Below are 23,474 nucleotides of genomic sequence, written 5' to 3'. Positions count from 1 at the left end.
TACAATTTTTTTTGTTTGTACTTTTTAGATGTACAATCTTACTGTGCTTTCAAACATGATTTTCCAACACTTTTAAGAATTTTTGACATTATGTTCATCACGTTTATTGGTTTCTAGTTTTCTTTCCAGGAGGTGTCCTAATCTGTTTTGATGTTCAGGATGACTGGTTACATGAAATGAATTGGGAGTTACCCCCTGACACATGCACACTTGCAATTTCATGGAATAATATGAGAAAGAGCTGCACTTGTTCTTATTTAAAAATCTGATTGAACTCAGCTGGGAACCTGTCTGGTCCTGGCTTTTTTTTTTTTTCTGGAAGTCTTTTTATCACTGCTTCAGTCTTATTGTTTACAATTGCTATGATCAAGTTTTCTATGACCTCTTGGTTCAAGTTTTGTAGGTAGTATCTAGATATAAATTTGCCCATTTCTTCTAGATTTTCTTATTTGTTGGAATAGTAGGTGTTTTTTGTTTTTGTTTTTGTTTGTTGTTGTTGTTGTTGTTGTTGTTTTGGTACCAGGGATTGAACTCAGGGGCATTTGGTCATATTCCTCAGCCCTATTTTTGCATTTTATTTAGAGACAGGATTTCACTGAGTTGCTTAGCACCTGACTTTTTCAGAGACTGACTTTGTTTTTTTGTTTTTTTTTTTTTTATTTTATTTTTTTTATTTTTTATTTTTTTTATTGTAAACAAATGGGATACATGTTGTTTTTCTGTTTGTACATAGAGTAAAGGCATACCATTTTGTGTAATCATAATTTACATAGGGTGATGTTGTTTGATTCATTCTGTTATTTTTCCCCTTCCCCCCCCCCCCTCCCATCCCTCTTTTCCCTCTATACAGTCCTTCCTTCCCCATTCTTGGCCCCCCTCCCTAACCCTAACTCTAACCCTAAAACTAACCCCTCCCACGCCCCATTATGTATCATCATCCACTTATCAGCGAGATCATTCTTCCTTTGGTTTTTTGAGATTGGCTTATCTCACTTAGCATGATATTCTCCAATTTCGTCCATTTGCCTGCAAATGCCATAATTTTATCATTCTTTATGGCTGAGTAATATTCCATTGTATATATGCCACAGTTTCTTTATCTATTCATCAACTGAAGGGCATCTAGGTTGGTTCCACAATCTGGCTATGGTGAATTGAGCAGCAATGAACATTGATGTGGCTGTATCTCTGTAGTGTGCTGATTTTAAGTCTTTTGGGTATAGGCCAAGGAGTGGGATAGCTGGGTCAAATGGTAGTTCCATTCCAAGTTTTCTAAGGAATCTCCATACTGCCTTCCAGAGTGGCTGCACTAATTTGCAACCCCACCAGCAATGTATGAGTGTACCTTTTTCCCCCACATCCTTGCCATAAGTTCTTAAAAAAAAAAATTCCATGAACTAGAGAAAGAGGAGAGCAGACAGATTCCAGAAAGTGGGGAGAAGAGCAAATGGAGGAGAGCAGACGGGCACCTGAAGAGGGTAGTCCAGCTCTGTTCCACTAAGCATCTCTGGTTGCCTGCCAGGGAACTTTTGGGGATCGAGACCAAAGCCACCAACCTCAGGATCTCCCTCTGAGGACATCGTCTGTCTGGGGCTGGAGCACTTCATGAGTTTTCTTTCTGGTTATCCTCCTCTGAGAAGATACCATCTGTCGCTCTCTGTACAGGGTGAATGCCCGTGTGCTCAAACCCTTAGCTTAGGACCTGTTCCCCACCAAGCTACTCACGGCCCATATTCAGCTCTTCATTCAGTGGCCCACGTTGTTCATGAACCATCCTCCCTCACTCTCTCGTACGCTTAGGAGCTGATATTTAGGAAGAAATCCCTCTCACCCCCCAACATTTGGGAATAGATGGACATTGGTGTTTTAGCTTGAGTTATTGCTGCTCTTTCTAGTAATTTCTTCATATTAAGTTTTCAAATTTGTTTATTTATCATTGTTAATGATACTGACTTTGAATTTAAGATATTTCTACCTCAACTTCTGAGCCTCTGGTTTACAGTAATAGGAGTTTTCAAGGTAGTCCATAATATTTCTCTGGATTTCAGAGATGTCTCCAGTAACTCCTTTTTCATTTCTAATTTTATTAATTTGTGTCATTTCTGTTTTGCTTAGTTTGGCTGATTTTTATCAGTCTTGTTTAATCTTTTCAAAGAACCAAATCTTTGTTTTTTTGATCTGTTGTATTTTTTATTCTCTCATTAATTTCAGCTTGCATCTTATTTCCTTCTTTCTACACTATTTGGGATTGCATTGTTCTGAATTGCCTAAGCCCTGGAGATACATTCTTAGGGTATTTAGAAGCTTTTGATTTTTTAATGTATTCATTCAGAGTTTATAAACTCTTGTCTTAGAACTGCTTTGCTAGTGTTTCTGAGATTCTGATATGTTGCATCTCTATTATTTTTTGAGTCTAGGAATTTTAAATTCTCTCCTAATTCTTTCAATGTTCTATTCATCATTCAAAAGTGTATTATATAATTAGGTAATAATTATATAATCTCCAGGTCCTTATGTACTTTCTATATTTATTTCTTCCTGTTGATTTCTAATTTTATTTTATTATGACCTGATAGGATGGATGCAAGGGATTATAGGGACTCAGAAGAATATTTTCTAAGACTGAGTTCTTAGTGTCCTAAAATATGGTCAATTTAGAGACAGTTCCATGGTCAACTGAGAAGTTGAATTTAGCTGCTGTTAGGTGAAATATTCTATACATGTCTGCTAAGCCCACTTAATTAATAATACTTTTAGGTCTGAAGAGTCCTTAGTGATTTTATGTCTAGATGACCTATTTCATGGGGAGAGAGGTATGTTGAAATTACCCAGTATTGTAATGTGGCCTATTTGAATCTTTGAGTAGTATCTGCCTTATGTAATTAGGTGTACTCATATTTGGGGTTTAAACACTATCACATTACCACATTATCACTACCTTTTTGTGAATTGTTTCCTGTCAGTATGAGTTGACTTTTTTCCCTCCTCTTGAAGCCAGCTTTTTTTGTTCTTAGAATACTGCCGCTTGCTGCCAACCAGCGGGACAAATGACATGTACACTTCAGAAGTTCATGAAGCAGCTTCTGCTTTATTTGGATAACACCCCCAATATATAAGCAGTCTCATGCATAAGCAATTGTAATCAGATATGTCCATCCAATCCTATTAAAGGTCAAGTGATCACAAGCTCAAGCATACATGTAAGATTTATCTATCCACGTGCTAAGTGGCTGAACTAATAATCATACAGCCAATGGTAAACGCTTCCTGTTTTTCTCAAAGCGCATTCAGCATGCCCTTTGGCTCTCTGCCAGTTGCCATCTTGGATACATGTGGCATAACCTGGGCACCGGGTCTCGCCCGTCACATCTCCCCCTTTCTGTTTATAAAAGAAACCGAGCCTGTCTAGGTTAGTCCAGGATGGAGCCACATTCTTACCCGTCCTCGGACAATGAGGCTCTAGCCCTCATTTCCTGTCTTAGGTCGGTATGAGCTCATTTCCTGTCTTAGGTCGGTTTGAGCTCCCCATGAATCTTACCCGCCTTTGACTACCTGTCCAGCATATTTAACCAGACTTGGGGGGATGAGCCAGCATCAATTGCGATGAGAGCTTGACAAATAATGGCTGTTTCTCTGCGCCGATGTATATGCATTTTGTATAAACAGTATATGCACCAAACAGATACAACACACAATAGACCTCCCATGCACAAAAACCCAAACCATTCTTTTCCCCATTGAACAGCAGACTGGAGAAATGTGGCCTACTGTTGTAAAAATAGGAGGATATAGAATAGAAGAGTTGGTAAGGGGTACAGGATAGGGCCACGTCTTTAGTATCCCCCATAGTTCATGCGAGTCTCCTCCATTAACTTGGTGAGAAATTGCCAACACCATCAACGGGAGAAGCCTCCTCATCTTCTTCCTGTTTTGGGGTCTCTGTTGAGGTCTTGACCAACCTCTCCGGCACCCAAATTGGCAATTGTGCGTCCTGTGGGAAAACACAAACAGATCCTCAGATCCAGATTAACACCGGATTCGGGCCTTTCCATTGTCCGGATAGAATATCCTTCCAGAGCACTTGAGGTAGATGTTTTTTATTAGGCTCTGAATGACGGTCAGCTGCCGATTGGCCCTCAGAATCGAGATTTAAAAAATTTAGGATGAACAAGGCAACAGATAATTTGTCTTTTGGGGATCTGTATGATGCCCCTATTCCCCCTTTTTGTTTATAAAGCATGTTTTTAAGCATTAAATGGGCACGCTCAACAATGATTTGTCCAGTAGGATTATAGGGAATTCCTGTGACATGTTGAATACCAAAGGTGGGACAAAATTGTTTAAAGACCTGGGACGTATATCCAGGACCATTATCTGTTTTAATTTGTTTGGGAACCCCCAGGATGGAGAAAGAGTGTAAACAGTGTGTTATTACATCTTTGTTTTTTTTTCTCCAGTATGAGCAGAGGCCATAATAAATCCTAAAAAGGTATCAATAGACACATGAATGAATTGTAGTTTTCCAAATTCTGAATAATGAGTTACATCCATTTGCCAAATATGATTGGGTTGAAGCCCTTTTGGATTTACTCCTAATAGGAGTTAGGAATAAGTGTAGCACATTTAGCACAAGACTTGACTATGTCCCGAGCTGTTGCCTTAGTAATTTTATAGCGTTTACGTAGAGTGGAAGCATTTACGTGAAATTTGGAATGAAAAGTTTTGCATTTTCATTGTATAAACTTAGAGGACCTGGAAGGCCAGTATGAGCCCAAACATGCCCAATAAAAAAAGGATCTTTTCTGTCCTAGATAAGTTTTTGTAAGCATTGTAAATATTTAGTAATAGTGGAGGTGAGGGAAATCAGACCAGTTAATTCTAAATTTTGAACAGCATTAACAACGTATTTGCTATCAGAGAATAGGTTAAAGGGCTCATGGTGGGTTCTGAATACTTCTATAGCTACTAATAGTTCTGTTTGTTGTGCAGCTAGAGTATTAAACAGCAATGTTTCTGTAACATTATCTTTAATAATAGCACCCGTACCATTTTTTGATCCATCAGTAAATATAAGGGTAGCTCCTATAATAAGTTCTTTTCGGGTGATTTCAGGGAAAATTATAGGATGTTGACTCCAAAATTGGAGAAGAGGATCAGATGGCAAATGATTGTCAAACACAGCAGAAGTACTAGTAAAGACTATAGCCCATGAATTTGAATTATTAATAAGATACTGTATCTGATCAGTAGTATATGGAGTAATTATTGTCCAGGGATGTGACCCAAAGGTGGAAAGGGATACTTTTAATGCCTTAAGGATTAATTCTGCCACAGATTCAGTAAACAAGGATAAGACCTTATTAGGGGCATAATTCATGTGAACCCATAGAATAGGACCCTTTTGCCAAAACACTCCTGTGGGTAACTTATTTGTGGCCAAGACAATGAATGATAAAGGCTTAGCTGGGTCAATACGTTCAAGATCAACCTTTTCCATAGCTGTTTCAACAAGCTTGAGAGCTATTCGAGCCTTAGGGGTAAGCACCCACTTAGAAAGGGAGTCAGAATCACCTTTAAGAATATCAAACAGGGGGCCCAAACGTGAGGTGGGTAAATGAAGGTAAGGTCTAATCCAATTAATATCACCCAAAAGTTTTTGAAAATCATTTAAAGTTCTAAGTTTGTCCACCCGAATGGTAATTTTTATGGGTTTAACCATAGTTGCATTTATGATAGATCCCAGGAAGTTTTTGGTGTCTGTCATTTGTACTTTATCAATGGCAATATGTAAGCCCCATCTTTCCAGTAACTTTAGTAAGGAATTATGACATTGCTCTAAGACAGGTTTTTCCTTATGAGCTAGCAAAATATCATCCATACAATGATAGGTTAAATGTTGAGGGCTTGCTAGGCGTATGGGTTCAATAGCCTTGCCTACATATATTTGACACATAGTGGGGCTATTGACCATACCTTGTGGGAGGAGGACTATCCATTCATGTCTTTTATTAGGAGAGCTATTAAGTGAGGGCACAGTAAATGCGAACCTTTTGGTGTCTGAGGGATGTAACAGAATGGAAAAGAAGCAATCTTTTATGTCAATAACAACAGAGGGCCAATTAACTGGCATAGTCAATAAAGTAAGTAATCCTAATTGAATAGGTCCCATGGGCTCCATTATAGAATTTACTGCTCTTAGGTCATGTAATAGCCTCCATTTTCCTGATTTCTTTTTTATTATGAATATTGGTGTGTTGAAAGGAGAGGTGGATGGTTTGATGTCTCTGGCCTCTAGTTGTTCTTTAACCAATTGTTGGGCCGCTTCTAATTTGTCTTTTGAGAGGGGCCACTGAGGGACCCAGACAGGTTGGTCAGATTTCCATGTTATTTTAATTGCTTCAGTGACCCCTAATGAAAATCCAATCCCTTTTTATCTTGTTTTGGAGTAACTAAATGAGTGAAGTAGGTCCTTGACTATTTTTCCCAAGACCTTTCCCCATATGTGTCCTTGGGCTAACATTATTTGATTAGCTTTTAGATTACTGTATGGGATCTCGGATGTGAGATGTAAATCCATCTGTTCCATGATATGTCTCCCCCACAAGTTTACCGGGAGATGTTCAAGGACGTAAGGTTGGACGGTACCACTATAACCTTCCTCATCCTTCCATTTTAATATGGCTGCACTCTTGTTAGGATATACCCAATCCCCTTAAAGTCTGATCTGCCTGTTGAAGTGGCCAGGTTTGGGGCCATTCTGTAATTTTGATAATACTTTTGTCAGCCCCAGTATCTAATAAGCCCTCATAACTTTTGTCTTCTATCACTAAATTTGTCATAGGTCTATCTTTTAAATCCAATGTTAACATGACCATATTTTGGCCAGTAGAACCTAATCCTTTATTTCCCCTAATAATACTCTTTGATGGATATTGATCATGGCAGCTGGGTAAGACCAACAACTGTGCTATGTGATCACCCACCCTGAGCTATTATTGCTACTCCTCTGGGTGAAAAAGCAAGGATTTTTATTTCTCCTGTAAAATCAGGGTCTATAACTCCAGGGACAATATTTAATCCTTTTAAAGCAGAAGAACTCCTCCCCAGAAGTAGTCCCACTGTTTCTTTAGGGAGTCAAGGGGTAATGGGTCCAAGGCATGGACTGGATAGCCCTGTATATTTGTAGGCCCCGAGGCCAGGAGCCCTGATTCCCATTTTTTGAAGGTAAAGGGTTACCATCTTTGTCTCTAGTTGATTTACAGTCACTTGCCCAGTGTTTCCCTTTTTTACATCAGGGACATAGTTTTGGCACAGAATCTTGGGGGCAGTCCTTTTTCATGTGTCCACATTGTTTACATTGATAACACTGTTGGCCTGGGTGGGAACTGGTATTACCTCTAAGACCCTGTGCAAGCACTGCAGTCATCACCTGACCTTGAATAAAAGTCTCACTAATATCCCTACAAGCCTTTAAGTAGGCTCCAAGGTCTTTGTTTTTCCAAGGTCTTATTGCTTCTTTACACCATTTATTTTTTTGCTCATATGCAAGCTGTTTGACTAAAGGCATAGCCTGGTCCACATCTCCAAATATACATCCTGCTGTTTGAATCAGTCTGTCTACAAAATCATCATAGGGTTCATTATGACCTTGAATGACTTTAGATAACTGTCCTTGAAGATTGCCAGCACCTGAAAGCATTTTCCAAGCTTTAGTGGCAGCAGCACTAATTTGTTGATACACACTGGGGTGGAAATTAATCTGAATACCTTGCCCTTCATATGGTCCTTGGCCTGTCAGCATGTTTAGATTCCATTGAGGATTGCCCACAACTGCATTATGTCAGGCAGTATCAGAATATAACTCCTGGTTAGCCACCTTCCACATGAGATATTGTCCCCCAGATAAACACGCCTTTGCTAAATTACCCCAATCAGTCGGAGTAAGATTTTGACTTGCAACATTCTCTAATAAAGAAATGGTAAATGCAGCTTGTACTCCATAGGACATAACTACCTCTTTTAATTGTTTTACTAATTTTATATCTAATATTTGATGATATCTCTGATTATTTTGATCTTCAAATACAGGGAATATTGTGAACACTGATCAAGATTCTATATCACCCCACTTTCTGGGGGCCACCCCTGTGCAGCAAGTACATGCACCCCTACAACTTGGAAAAGAGTGGTGACCTGGATTATACACTGGAGGGCGTGGCACGGTAGGAGTTAAATGCCACTGAGAGAACTTCTTTTCTAGCTCTGTCTCAGATAGCTCCTGTTCTTCAGAGTCACATCCCTGTTCTGAGTCTGAACATCTACTTTCTCTTTCAGAAGCTCGACTTGATTGTTCTTCTTTTACAGTTTCTAATATCTTTTCCCCTTCTCTTAACTGTTCTTGAAATTTTGGTTTTTTTGGAAGTCAGACAGAAACGAACTAATGTCCATATCACCACAACAAAAACAAACAGAAACCAAACAAGAAAGGTAACACAAATAACACCTTACACATATTCATTTACTACAGGACGTCCTTTGCTGTCTCTTGGGACAGCCTTCCATTACGTTCCCTCACTAGGGGAACCTTCCGTTAAACCTTAAGGCTACGCTTTCCTCAAATAGGGAAACCTGCTAGTTGACTGCTAGTTGAATGTGCTGGTGAAAAATTTTCTCCTTTATTACTTAACCTGAACGCTCACGGTTCCCTGTACGGGCCACTACTTGCCGCTTACCACCGACCAGCAGGACAAACGACACGTACACTTCAGAAGTTCATGAAGCAGCTTCCGCTTTATTCGGATAACACCCTCAATATATAAGCAGTCTCATGCACAAGCAATTATAATCAGATATGTCCATCCAATCCTATTAAAGGTCAAGTGATCACAAGCTCAAGCATACATGTAAGATATATCTGTCCACACGCTAAGCAACTGAACTAATTATCATACAGTCAATGGTAAATGCTTCCTGTTTTTCTCAAGGCACATTCAGCATGCCCTTTGGCTCTCTGCCAGTTGCCATCTTGGATGCATGTGGCGTAACCCTGGGCCCCAGGTCTCACCTGCCACAGAATACCTACTCCTGCTCCTTTTGGTTCTCCATTTCATGTAATATATATTTCCATCCTTTCACTTTTAACATATGTATCTCTTTGCATATAAGATGAAACTTTTGAAAGTAGTATATAGTTGGGTCCTTTTTTTAAATCCATTCTGCCAGTATATGACTTTGAATGTAAGAGTTGAAACCATTTACACTCATCTCTTTTAGTCAGCTTTTTTGTTTCTGTGATCAAAGTCCTGACAAGAACAAGATAGAAAAAGAATGCTTATTTTGGCTCAGGGTTTTAGAGGGTCAGTCCATGGTTGGTTGACTCCATATCTCTGGGCAGTACATATGGCAGACCATCTTGACAGAAGAGCATAGTGGAGGAAACCAGCTCAGGACATGAAAACCAGAAAGGAGAGCTCTGCTCACCAAGGACAAAATATAAATCCCAAAGGCAACTCCCAATGACCTACTTCTCCAGTCACACCTAACTGGCCTACAGCTACTGTCCAGTTAATCCATACTCAATTCCTATAGCTTTCCTTGGCACATGTTTCATGTTATTAGCATTTCTTAAGCTCAGGGGTTTTCACAATAGCTTCAGCTTCTTGCTCACATTTTCATGCATTGCCCTTTCAGGGACTGTCTGCACAGAATCTCACCCTGTTCCACTTTGTCTGGCCTCCCAGATTTCCTTTGAAATTTTGGTGGAGTCTCTATGTCTGCCTAATACTAGAATCTTGCATTATTGGAGTACCAGCACCACATGGTTGACACCAAGATTTTCCACCATCTGAGGCAATACCAGGCATCCAGGGACCTTGGCTGCAGCAGTCCCTCTGCCTGCATCACTCTGCACATAGAAATATCTTCCTAGCCCCTTGTGAAGGCAGGGTGCTCCCACGGTGGATTCTCAAACACATTTTTACTATTAAACCCTTAAACTTGAGATGGGTGTGACATCGTCAATTCCTTTGAGGTCCACAAGCCATCTTACTTTTGAAAGTACTTACCATCTATTTAGTGACTATAATCTTTTAAAAAGCACAAATTCTGTAGTTTCAGTTTTATTTGGACTTTTCAGGCTAAACTACAATTTTCAAATCTTTTTGCTTTTATTTCTGCTTCTGATTATCACAGTAAACTTGACTAAAAGTCACTCACAATATGCATGACACAGCAGGCTAAATTGCCTTGAAATTTCCTCTGCCAGATTAATTAGTTTTTTTTTTTTTTTTCTTGCAGTGCTGGGAATTGAACCCAGGGCTTTGGGTTTGCAAGGCCAGCACTCTACCAACTGAACTATATCCCCAGTCCCCAATTTCTCTTTTAGCAACTTTTTTGTAATTGTGCCCATAGACCTGGCAAGAACAACAAAGAGGAGAATGTTGGGACTAATGACACATTAACAAACTCAGGTTGACTCCTTACTCCCTGGCCAGTGAGCAAAATCAAGGCTCAAAGGCATTTCAAAGGTTCATGACAATAAACCGTACCACCGTCAGGGATTGGTTAGCAACAGTTCCGCAAACGTGATCAGCTCGTGCTTCCATATAGTCCAATGGAACTCTCGCCTGCATGCACACCCCATGCCTTGCTGACCTTTAAGCTGATTGGTTCCCGCCTAGCCCCCACCCTACATAAAAGCTGTGCAATTTCCTCAATAAACGAGTTCCTGCTATGACGGGTCTCCCTGATGCGTCTGATTGTCCTCCGCCTGGAGGGCTGGAACGGGCGGTCAGTTGGACCTACTTATCCAGGTCTGACCTTGTTGAGGAGTGTCCCCTTCCCTTGCTACTGGTGGAGAAGAGTAAGGGGGCTTAAGACCCCAACAGGAGGAAATGTTTATTTTTGGCTCATGGTATCAGAGGTTCAGTTTATGGTTAGCTGACCACAGCTCTGGGCCCGAGGTGAGGCGAAACATTATGGCAGAAGGGCATGGTGGAAGAAAGCAGTTCAGGACATGATGATCAGGAAGCAGAGAGAGAGCTCCACTCACCAAAGACATAATGTAAACCCAAAGCACGCCCCTAGTGACCTACTTCATCCAGCCACACTCTACTTGCAAATCTTTACTGCCCTCGTAAAATATATCAATGGGTTAATTTATAGATTAGGCTACACCTCTCATAATCTATTCATTTTATCTCTGATAATTCTCGCACTTTCTCACATGTAAACTTTTGTGGAGGTCACCTCATATTTAAACCATAACAGTTATTATAGAAAAGTTTTTAATAGTTACTTTCATTTTTATTTGTTCTCAATGTTTAAATAGTTCCTGTTTCTCATTTGCTGGTCTAGTCTTTTCATAAGATTTATTGATTTGCTGCTTTTAAAGTTTGTTTTTAATTTCTGTGTATACCATTTCTTTTTATTTATTCATTTATTTATTTATTTGGTAGTGATGACTTAGTATTGATGAATTCTTTTAGTTTCTTCTCACCTGGAAAGTTTTTTATTCCTCTTCAGTTATGAAGGCTAGTTTTGACTGATATGGTCATCTTGACTGGCAATTATTTTCTTTCAAGACTTGGAATACACCATTCCAATTCCTCCTCTTAGAGTCTCAGTTAAGAAATCAGAAGTAATTCCACCTGGAATACTTCTAAATTTGACATAGTATAATCTCAGGCTTTTATAATTCTTCTTTTCAGTATGACAGGTATTTAAGTGTGATGTGCAATGGAGAGGTGCTTTTTTATCTTGTTTATTTGGGGTTCTAAATGTGTCCTATCTGGAGCCTCTCTCACTCCATAGGTGTGGAATATTCTTTTTTCAAAATTTCTCTCGTTCTGAAATGTTTTTTCACTTCTTATGTTTTCATCCTTTAGACCTTTGTCTGGTTCATTGTTCATTTTATTCATTAAATTTTTAATTCTTTGACACTTCATCTGCATCTAAATCTGTGGATTCATTTATTGGTAAGTTATATATTATCATAAATGTCCTTTTGGCCTGTTTGCTCATGTTATCTCTTGAGATGGATTCCTCTTCATGTTTTATAGTAGGGTCCATTGTAAATAGGTATCTCCTAATAATAAGACCTTAAACATTAGCTTCAGTATATCCAATTAGCATTTGAAATTTATAATTTAACTATTGGGTACCCCTTTGTAGGAGAGAGTAACCACTCATACAGTGGTAATTAAGGAACAAACCATAACTAACATAATGATTACAGAAGTTATTATTACTGATCACTACCCCTCTATTGACCAAAGAATATTGGTTTATAATAGGTTGAGAAGAATAAGTATTGATAGTAGTATAATAAATTTCATTAGAAATAGGGATAAAGTGAGAAAATTAAGAATAAAGGAAAAGGAAAAAGGAAAGAGTGTGGTGGAGGAAATGGGTATTCAAGTTAAAATGAGGTGAATAAAAAGGATGAAGAACTTGGAAGGAAATGGATATCAAAGAGAAACTATAAATTGAGATGATTCACATACATATATATAACTATGTCCATGTGTGAACATACCACAATGAGTCCTGCATGTATGCTTAATTTGGTCAGTTTTGTGCTCCATGCCCTCCCTTCTTTCTCCCTCTTGATCCCCTTTCTCTACTTGATATATAAGCAAAAACATTGAACTTTTGCCTTTCTGAGTCTGAACATTTTTTACCTTGATATTCTACAGTTTCTTCCATTGACCAGTAAGTGAAACAATTTCATTCTTCTTTATGATAGAATGAAACATTATTGTGTATATTTATCACTGTTTTTTTTTTTATCTATTTGTCCTTTGAAGGACATTGAAGCTGTTTCAATCACTTAGTAATTGTGAACTGTACTACTATAAACACAGGTGAGCATGTATTACTACAGTTACTAATTTTAGTTCTTTTGGGGTAAATCCTAAAGAGTGGAATACCTGGGTCCTGTGGTGTTTCCATTCCTGGTATTTACAGATCTCCACACTGCTTTCCAAAGTGATTATACCAATTTTCAGTACCACCGAGAATGTATGAGTGTACCTTTTTCCTAATATCCTCCAAAGCAATTATTGTTCTTTGTATTCTTGATGGTTGACATACTAACAGTGTGGTGATATTTCAGTATAACTTTGATTTGCATTTCCCTGATGACCATAAATACCAAATTTTTTTTATATATTTGTGGATTTACATTTCTTTTTTTGAGAAATGTCTGTTTATTTATTTGTTCATTTCCTGATTGTGTTATGTTTGTTTGGTGTTAAGGATTTTTTTTTAGATCTTTATAAAATCTCAATATTAATCCCCTGTCAGAAGAGTACCTGGAATAGATTTTCTCCAAATCTGTAAGATCTTCATGCTCTTGTTTTCTTTGCTATGAAGAAAATGTGAAGCCATCCCATTTATTAATTCTTGGTTTTGTTTCTTGAGCTTTCAATATCTTATTCACTTTACATTTATGGAGGGTGAGTCACAGTAATCAAGTTCCATTCTTCTGCATATGAATATCCAGCTTTCTCAGCATCCTTTGCTTAAAATAGTTTTTTTTTTTTCCCAACATATGTTTTTGGCAGTTTTGTCAAGTACCAGTTGACTGCTTTTGCATGAATTTGTCTGATCCTTTTATTCTGTTTTCATCAATTGGTTTTCATGTTTCTTTCTCTGCCAATATTGTGATTTTTTCATTACTATCTCTCTAAACTATAATTTTAGATGAGACTTTATGATGCTTCCAGAATTATTCTAATCACTCAATATTGCTTAGGATATTCTGGGTCTTTTGCTTCTCCATATAAATTCTAAGACTGATTTTCCTAGTTCTGTGAAGAATGTAATTTGTATCTTCATCAGGATTGCATTAAATCTGTAGGGCATTTTTGGTAATATCACCATTTTAATAATATTTATTCTGTGTGTACAAAAACATGGGTGGTTTTTCCATCTTCTATCGTTCTCTTCATTTTCATTCTTTAGCATTCTATGATTTTCAGTGTAGAGATCTGCACTTCCTTGGATAGATTTATTCTTAGTCATTTTGAGGTTTTGAGAATATTTTGAATGGAATTTTTTCCTGAATTATTTCTCAGAAGATTTATTTTTTATAATACCGAAAATCAATTGATTTTTGTATATTGATCTTGATTCCTGCAATAGTCATTTTTTAAAATCAGTTCTATCAGTCTTGCTTTTTTTTTTTTTTTTTTTGGTTAGGGGTTGGGTACTTCATTTTCTTTTTTGTTTGTGTGTTTTTATTTTTTTAATTCATTTTTATTGTAAACAAATGGGATATATCTTGTTTCTCTGTTTGTCCATGAAGTAGAGGCATACGATTTGTGTAATCATGCATTTACGTAGGGTAATTGTTTTTGATTCATTCTGTTATTTTTTACTCCCCACCACCCCTCCCATCCCTCTTTTCCCTCTATACAGTCCATCATTCCTCCATTCTTACCCGCTTCCCACCCCCTACATGTGTCATCATCCGATATTGGTGAGATCATTCCTCCTTTGGTTTTTGAGTTTGGCTTATCTCACTTAGCAGGATATTCTCCAAACTTTCCATTTACCTGAAAATGCCATAATTTTATTACTCTTTATGGCTGAGAAATATTCCATTGTATATATATATATATATATACACCACAGTTTCTTTATCCATTCATCAACTGAAGGGCATCTAGGTCCACAATCTGGCTGTTGTGAATTGAGCAGCTATGAAATTGATGTGGCTGTATCTCTGTAGTATGCTGATTTTAAGTTCTTTGAGTATAGGCTGAGGAGTGGGATAACTGGGTCAAATGGTGGTTCCATTCCAAGCTTTCTGAGGAATCTCCATACTGCTTTCCAGATTGGCTGCACTAATTTGCAACCCCACCAACAATGTATGAGTGTACCTTTCTCCCCACATCCTCACCAACACCTATTGTTGCTTGTGTTCTTGATAATCGCCATTCTAATTGGGGTGAGATGGAATCTTAAGGTAGTTTTGATTTGCATTTCTCTTATTACTAGAGAGTGGAACATTTTTTCATATGTCTATTGATTGCTTGTAGATCTTCTTGTGTAAAGTGTCTGTTCATTTCCTTAAACTTTTTGTTGATTGGATTATTTGTATTCTTAGTGTAGAGTTTTTTGAGTTCTTTATATATTCTGGAATTTAGTGCTCTATCTGAAGTATGATTGGCAAAGATTTTCTCCCACTCTGTAGGCTCTCTCTTGACACTGCTGAGAGAAAGCTTTTTAGTTTGAATCTATCCCAGTTATTGATTCTTGCTTTTATTTCTTGTGCTATGGGAGTCCTGTTAAGGAAGTCTGATCCTAAGCCAACAAGTTGTACATTTGGACCTACTTTTTCCTCTATAAGATGCAGGGTCTCTGGTCTGATTTCAAGGTCCTCGATCCATTTTGAGTTGAGTTTTGTACAGGGTGAGAGATAGGGGTTTAGTTTCATTCTACTACATATGAACTTCCAGTTTTCCCAGATCCATTTGTTGAAGAGGCTATCTTTTCTCCATTGCATATTTTTGGCACTTTTGTCTAGTATGAGAAAATTGTATTTATTTGGGTTTGTGTCTGTGTCATCTATTCTGTACCATTGATCTACCTGTCTATTTTGGTGCCAATACCATGCCATTTTTGTTACTATTGCTTTGTAGTTTAGTTGAAGTTCTGGTATTGCAATACCCACTGCTTCACACTTCCTGCTAAGGATTATTTTAGCTATTCTTCATTTCTTATTCTTCCTAATGAATTTCATAATTGTTTGCTCTATTTCTGTGAGGTACGTCATTGGGATTTTAATTGGAATTTCATTGAGTCTGTATAGCACTTTTGGTAGTATGACCATTTTGACAATATTAGTTCTGCCTATCCAAGAACATGGGAGATCTTTCCATCTTCTAAGGTTTTCTTTATTTTCTTTCTTTAGTGTTCTGTAGTTCTCATTGTAGATGTTTTTCACCTCTTTTGTGAGATTGATTCCCAAGTATTTTATTTTTTTCAAAGCTATTGTGAATGGGGTAGTTTTCCTAACTTCTCTTTCTGAAGATTCATCACTTATGTATAAAAATGCATTGGATTTATGAGCATTGATCTTATATCCTGCTACTTTACCGAATTCACTTATGAGTTCTAAAAGTTTTCTGGTGGAATTTCCTGGTTCCTCTAAATTTGTCATCAGCAAATAGAGATAGTTTGAGTTCTTCTTTTCCAATTCGTATCCCTTTAATTTCCTTGGTCTCTGTAATTGCTCTGGTTAGAGTTTTGAGGACAAGGTTGAATAGAAGTGGTGAAAGAGGGCATCCCTGCCTTGTTCCAGTTTTTAGGGGGAATGCTTTCAGCGTTTCACCATTTAGAATGATATTGGCCATGGGCTTAGCATAGATGGCCTTTACAATGTTAAGGAATGTTCCCACTATCCCTATTTTTTCTAGTGTTTTGAGCATGAAGGGATGCTGTATTTTATCAAATACTTTTTCTGCATCTATTGAAATAATCATGTGATTCTTGACTTTAAGTCTGTTGATGTGGTGAATTACATTTATTGATTTCCAGATGTTGAACCAACCTTGCATTCCTGGGATGAAACCCACTTGATCATGGTGCACTATCTTTTTAATATATTTTGTATATGATTTGCTAAGATTTTGTTGAGAATTTTTGCATCACTATTCATTAAGGATATTGATCTGAAATTTTCTTTCCTCGATGTGTCTCTGTCTGCTTTAGGTATCAGGGTAATATTGGCTTCATACAATGAGTTTGGGAGGGTTCCCTCCTCTTCTGTTTCATGAAATACTTTGAGAAGTATTGGAATGAGATCTTCTTTAAAGGTTTTGTAGAACTCGGCTGAGAACCCATCTGGTCCTGGACTTTTCTTTGTTGGTAGGCTTTTGATGACCTCTTCTATTTCATTGCTTGAAATTGGTTTATTTAAGTTGTGTATGTCCTCCTCGTTCAGTTTAGGTAATTCATATGTCTCTAGAAACCTGTTGATGTCTTCGAGATTTTCTATTTTTTGGAGTATAGATTTTCAAAGTAGCTGCTAATTATGTTTCGTATTTTAATTTTGTCTGTTGTGATATTTCCTTGTTCATTCCAAATTTTAGTAATTTGGGTTTTCTCTCTTCTTCTCTTTGTTAGTGAGCCTAAGGGTTTATCAATTTTGGTTATTTTTTCAAAAAACCAACTATTTATTTTTCTATTTTTTCGATTGTTTCTTTTGTTTCAATTTTGTTAATTTCAGCTCTGATTTTAACTATTTCCTGTCTTCTACTACTTTTGGTGTTGCTCTGTTCTTTTTCTAGGGCTCTGAGCTGTAGTGTTAGGTCATTTATTTGTTGATTTTTTTCTTCTTTTATTGAATGTGCTCCATGAAATAAATTTTCCTCCTAGAACTGCTTTCATAGTGTCCCAGAGATTTTGATATGTTTTTTCTTTGTTCTCATTTACCTGTAAGAATTTTTTAATTTCCTTCCTGATATCCTGTTATCCATTCATCATACAATAGCAGGCAGGTTGGGTGCCCGCCTGCTACCTCAGCAATGCAAGCGGCCTCACTCGCCTGCCAGCTTGCTCCGCAACTTCGACCAACCAGTGATGGCACCAACCTAGGTGCAGGGGTCAGGCAGGGTCGCTCAGTTATGACTTCTGTCCTTGGCCTGCTGGCTGGGTGGGATAGTTGCCTGCCATCTACCACCCCGAGGTAGGCGGCCTGGCTGACCAACCAGCTTGCTCTGCGACTGCGACCAGCCAGTTTTGGCACCGACCTAGGTGCAAGTGACCTATTTTCTGTTCACAGTGTGACTGTGTTGGACAATGATGTCTGCTTTTCTTAAACTTGGTAGGACAGATTCATGTGTCTCATGGAAGGGAAGCTTCCCCTTCCCCACTGAGCCAGCACTCACTGGATGCTATTCTTGTGTGTTGCTTTTATTAATTCCTTTCTGCTGCAGAACCTGATGTTTTTGATATTCACCTTTCTGCTAGCTCTTTGAAAATCTCCCACAGTCTTCCTATCTGAGTTTTTTTTCTGTAGAACTAATATTTTAATTCATACTCAGAACCCACAATATTGTGGGTTCCTCTGGTCTTCCATTTTCCTTATTTTCAGTACTTCCATTTTCCTTATTTTCAGTTCTTCCATTTTAACTGTATTAAACTTTACTCCATATTGTGGAATATGCTCTTATTTGGGTGTTCTTTGAAATTCATATTATTGAACATCATCTAGTCCACCTGAATATTATATAAGCACTGGAAAAGGAATTCTATCTTTTGGATTGGTTATGAAAGTACATATTTTATATGTAATTTATGTGTTAGGGTTATTCTATGTTTTCTTATCTCCCATATTCATTATTTAAAAATTAACCCTTGTTGATGTCAAGTCTGTGTCAAATAATACCCTAGTCCTAAATCAACCTTGGTTGTTATCATGTACTTTCTATTTCTAAATTTCCAATATGTGAGAGCTCTATTGAGTCATCCCCTTATTCTCAGAATCTGCATCATCCCTACTCTCTCCTTAATTCTACATGAACAGTTAATATCTAAACTCTGTCTTTGTGTTTGTCCTATCTTGTTCAATTTTTATTCTAAGAGCAAGGTAAATTTCTGGGTCAATTCATTCTTGTACTTTTTTCCTAAGCCATGATACCTGTCACCTCACATCTGGAATACATTCTGTCTTTATAATTCCTTATATTTTTTTTTACTTTATTTTATACCATTTTGCCATATTAGCTTTTTGCATATTTTTCAGTTCTAATGAATGTGTGGGAAATCCTAAGTCCAAGTAAATTCTTTATAAGAAGAAGAAAACTGCATGTTCTTTTTCTCCTTTAAAAAAAAAAAAAAACTTTATTCATGTGTAATTTACTTACCATACAATTTTACCCTCTTACAGTATGCAGTTTGGTAGCTTGATTTAAGTAATTTTATCTTCCATGATATAACCCTAATTTATCTATTTCTAAAAATTGTGATCATCTTTTTCTACAAGTAAAAGAAGACTCAATTATGAGAGTTTAAAATAGTGGGTTTATTTATCTTACATAAAGGAAGACTTGTGGTGGGCCAGATTGGAGTTCATAGAATAGCCCAGAAACATCAGAGACTCAGGTGCCTTCATTTTCCTTCACCATATATTACAGTTGCATTTTGTTTGTACCACCCAAAACTCATGTTGAAAGGTTTTTCACAATGTAACAGTGTTGACATTTCTGGGACAAAATAAACCTCTATTCTATATATATCAACCAGTTTCTGGTAGTCTGTTACATCGACAGAAAATGAACTAAAACATTGTATTTAATATTCTACTTTTTATCTTCATGCTTAAATCCTGCAATCTCAAAACCATTTCTTTCTTACCTACATTTTGTGTCTATATTTTATGTAGGAAGCAGGAAAGAGAAGTGGCACAACAGACTTTTGTTTGTGTTTTATTAATTAGAAATACATTGCATGTCCTTCCTATTTGCAAAAAGGATGGGAAACAACTAGGGGTAAGAGGGTAGGAAAATGGACATTTGGTCAATTGATTTGTAGTTTAGCATATGACATAGACTCTTTTTATAATATTGTGTTCCTTTGTTTCTCTGTTCACTTACCTTTATAACCATCTGATTTCTTTTGAAATTATTATGATTAAATACTAAATTAATTGTGAAATAAGTGCATTGAATTATTCCTAGGAAAAGGGCAACCCACAGACTCAATTTAACCTTGAAGCCTTAGTAAACCTTGTGAATGACCTGTTTGGAGCTGGGACAGAGACAACAAGCACCACTCTGAGATATGGACTCCTGCTCCTGCTGAAGCACCCAGAGGTCACAGGTATGACTGCAGATGGTGAGCAGGGTGAATTTCACAACATAATTTTGGAAATACACTGCTAGTGTCCTTTATCTTATTTATATTGAAGAATGACTTTATTGAATTTCTTTTTTTTTTTTTTTTTTAGTAATCCTTTTGGAATTTATTGCATTTAAAGAAAGCAGATTATTAAAAGAGGTGTGATAAATACAGTAAGAAAATAACTTCAAATTTCAAACAAAACAAAGTGTATCAGGGACAGAATTCAAGAATAAGCCATATAAAGGCAATAAAGTCATAAAGTCAGTTAGTGCTTAATTAGATATGGAGGGGACAACCAATCCTGTCTCACGAGTTTTCCAGCTACATTTGAGAACTGAAGTTACTTTAGCAAGTATACTTTACAACTATTAGAAATATAATAAAGGTGTAAATCTGGGTTTGTTTGTTTTTTTTAAGGTTAAAGTTATTTGCTTAGTGGTACATAAAAGTCTTCAGAAAATTCAAGTTTAACAAAAAATGGAAGTGTAATCAAAGAAAGTGCACTTAAAGCTGTTTGCCAGCAATTAAAAAAGTAGCTTCTATACTGCTATTAGATGACTTCTCAATCACAAAAAGAGCATAGTAATAAAAACAATTCTCTTTCAAAAGTAGTACTATAAATTTTAAAATAAAACAGAACCCCAATGACCCTTTGCATTTTCACTTACTGTATTCTTTTAGTGGCTTTTGTAAACCCTCACTAGGAGTAAATGTTCTTTTAGCTATGATTGTGGCTGCAATTCCATTTTTAAAAAATTCACATTAACTCCAGTAAAGAGATGTGATGTGCATGCATGTCTATATAATTATATCTTAATATAGAAAACACCACTGAATATAAAAGTTTTCAAATAATCATTATGTTATTCTCACAGTAGATATGTCACCTCATTCTCACAGTAGTAGACTGTCAACTCAATTGGACCTAAAATGATGAGTAGTTTTGCTAAAAAAACAAAAAATTCACTGCACATTTTACATATATTTAAACAAATGTACCCAAACTCCTCAGAACTAGTGATATTAATACACTTGTACCTTCTGACAGTGCTTATGTGAAGTACCAGAACTTAAACCCAGTAGAAAAGCTGAGTAGTAAGGAAACTGTACTGATGAACACCAACATAGAAGAGTGGATTCCACCTTAGTATGTTCCACCAGCAAAATGAAAACAGTCTATCACTGATAAAAAAGGGTAGGACTGAAAGGTTGCATCTGTCTACAAATCCAGATAATGTCATAACTATGCCCAAATGCACATGTATATATACCCAAGGATGGTTAATGGTTGTTATCACTTCTGAATAAATATTCTAATCAGTTACATTTCATCTAGCCTGCAACTTCCCTTCCTCCACCTATTATATATACCAGTTTTTATGTCTTAGCAGATACATTCTTCAATGCCATAAAAACTGTTCTTTTAAATAATAACATTTTATTGAAGTGATATTAAAATAGTTAAGCAAATGGTCCACTTTTAAAAAGATGATTCAGAATCAACAAGCATTGTTAAAGCTGTTAGGAAACAACTTTGGCCTCAGATTTTGATAGCTTCATGTGTTACTTCCCTTAGTGATGTTCAAGTATAACAGGTTTAGAGTTATAACTACTTTGCATCCTTAGAAGCACAGGGCACATCCAAATAGTAATAGGAAAATATTTTTTTTCTTAAATATTAAGCTTAAATCAGAGCTGGACCACCTCATATTAGAACAAAACTTTTACTGAGTACTTTGTGCCAGATAATGTAAATGCTACCATGTGCTTTGGGAATTTAATTCTCATCAGGGAATTAACCTGGGCATCAGTTGTGTAGAGTTGACCTACACCTTAACCATGGTGGGGGAGCTGAATGAAAATGGAAAGTATAAATCTCTAATCCTCTTATTTCAACACAAAGGAATCTCCCCATTTCTATTCCATTGGATCCCCAATTGAATCCTAAGTTTTTCCTCTTAGCTACCATCTCAGAAAGAGGAAAGTCACCAGACTATGCTCTAATAAACAAGAATGTAAATATTTTAAGCCATGGCAGAGTTGTTTCTGCAGAAATCTGTCCAACATTTTAAGCCAAAGGGTCTCTTCAGTGTCTGAATCATTTACAATATTCAGTGTATTGAAGAGCAAATAAAACTATGTATTTTATATTTACATCCTAAGGAGACTGTATTAGTTCCTCTACTACCCTTCTAAAAGATGAGCTAATGAAGATCAAGAGATGAAGTATTACAATAGTCAAAGAAGCATATTATGAACACATTATCCAACAGATTTCCTTTTTTAAAAAAAATTCTGTTTGATACAAACCTGTAGTTCATAAATTTACTCTTCACTTAAAAGAAAGTATCACTTGAATCTATTTTGTAGTTTAAAAGAACATCTACTTGGACATTTGCATTAGCAGAATTAATCAACCTGAGAATCAGAAAAAAAGGTGCAAACAACATTTGCCTTTGGCACAAGGACAAGTAATTGGTGCAGTCCAGCTCTAGAAGCACAATTGTAAATAGTAATGTAATGCTTGGTCTGCCTCTGCTACAGTGTGATTCACATATCGCTTCCCCATTCATCAATTTCTGTCTGATTTAGCATATAGAAAATAATAAAAAGTATGTGGATTAGTTACATATCCTTTGCTTCATTACAAGTTTAAAACTGAAAACTGGCAAATAATTTATCCTACTTGGGCACTATAATTAGGATTCTAATAAGATTACTCATAAAATACACTTTAATTGGATGCAAAGAACACCCAAGGAGAGTGCTAGTTGATGAATTTTCACCCCTTTTCATAAATGTTCTAGAAACTTATGTTAATCTGATAGGGAAAGAGTTAATTATAACTTAAAGCTCAGATACTATATTCACATTAATTCATGTCATTATTATCATTAAACAGGATTTCTATAAAATCTCAAATTTCTAATTATCATTTATGGTATAGAAAAAAGGCAATTTGGTAGCTGGGTTCTTTTCACTAAAGACACAATCAGCTAGCAGAATTAAGATGCTAGTCCCTCATCATCTAATACCTTATATCCATTTTAAGATCTGGTGTGTTAGTGCAGAGGTACTTGTAGCAGGATGCACAAGTCCTGCCTATAAGGCTTTGAGGGTGTCACTGTTTTGTGCACTTTATTAAAAGTACTCCACTGTCTAAACCTAAGTAAAATAACTGTTGCTCATGATTTGGGGAATATTTGATGAAGGTGGTAGTTTAACAAAGTACATTATTAAATGCAACATGATTTTACATTGTAAACATCTTAAAAATTCAGGGTTTCAGCCACATTTGTTTTTCCTGAAATAAAGTTTCTATACAACCTTTGTCCTCACTCCCAGTTTTTTTGTTTGTTTTTTTGTTTTTTTTTTTTTTGTTTTTTTTTTTTTTTTTTGTTTTTTTTAATTATCTGCTTCCTTGGGGACATACAAGTTTTTGGCAAGAAGCCATTTCAAAAAAATAGTGTTTCTAAAGTATTCAATGTTTTTTTGTTCTTACATAACATTCATGTCTTTTACATTTTTCAAATGCCAGATATGTCTTTACATTTTTACTCTAGGCTTCAATTACATACTCCATGTTTCTAAAATTTAATTGACAAATTATATATATTTATCAT

The 23,474-nt window shown here is 36.5% G+C and overlaps 1 pseudogene; it reads left to right on the top strand.

The window, feature by feature from the left end:
* LOC124985774 (cytochrome P450 2C31-like) overlaps positions 1-23,474 on the top strand; it is a 195,416-nt pseudogene that overhangs the window by 4,440 nt on the left and 167,502 nt on the right.

The sequence above is a fragment of the Sciurus carolinensis genome, chromosome 5 (genome assembly GCF_902686445.1).
Source record: "Sciurus carolinensis chromosome 5, mSciCar1.2, whole genome shotgun sequence".
Lineage (NCBI taxonomy): Eukaryota > Metazoa > Chordata > Mammalia > Rodentia > Sciuridae > Sciurus > Sciurus carolinensis.
Note: the sequence above shows the minus strand (reverse complement) of the source record. Positions and strands in the feature narration are given on the sequence as shown.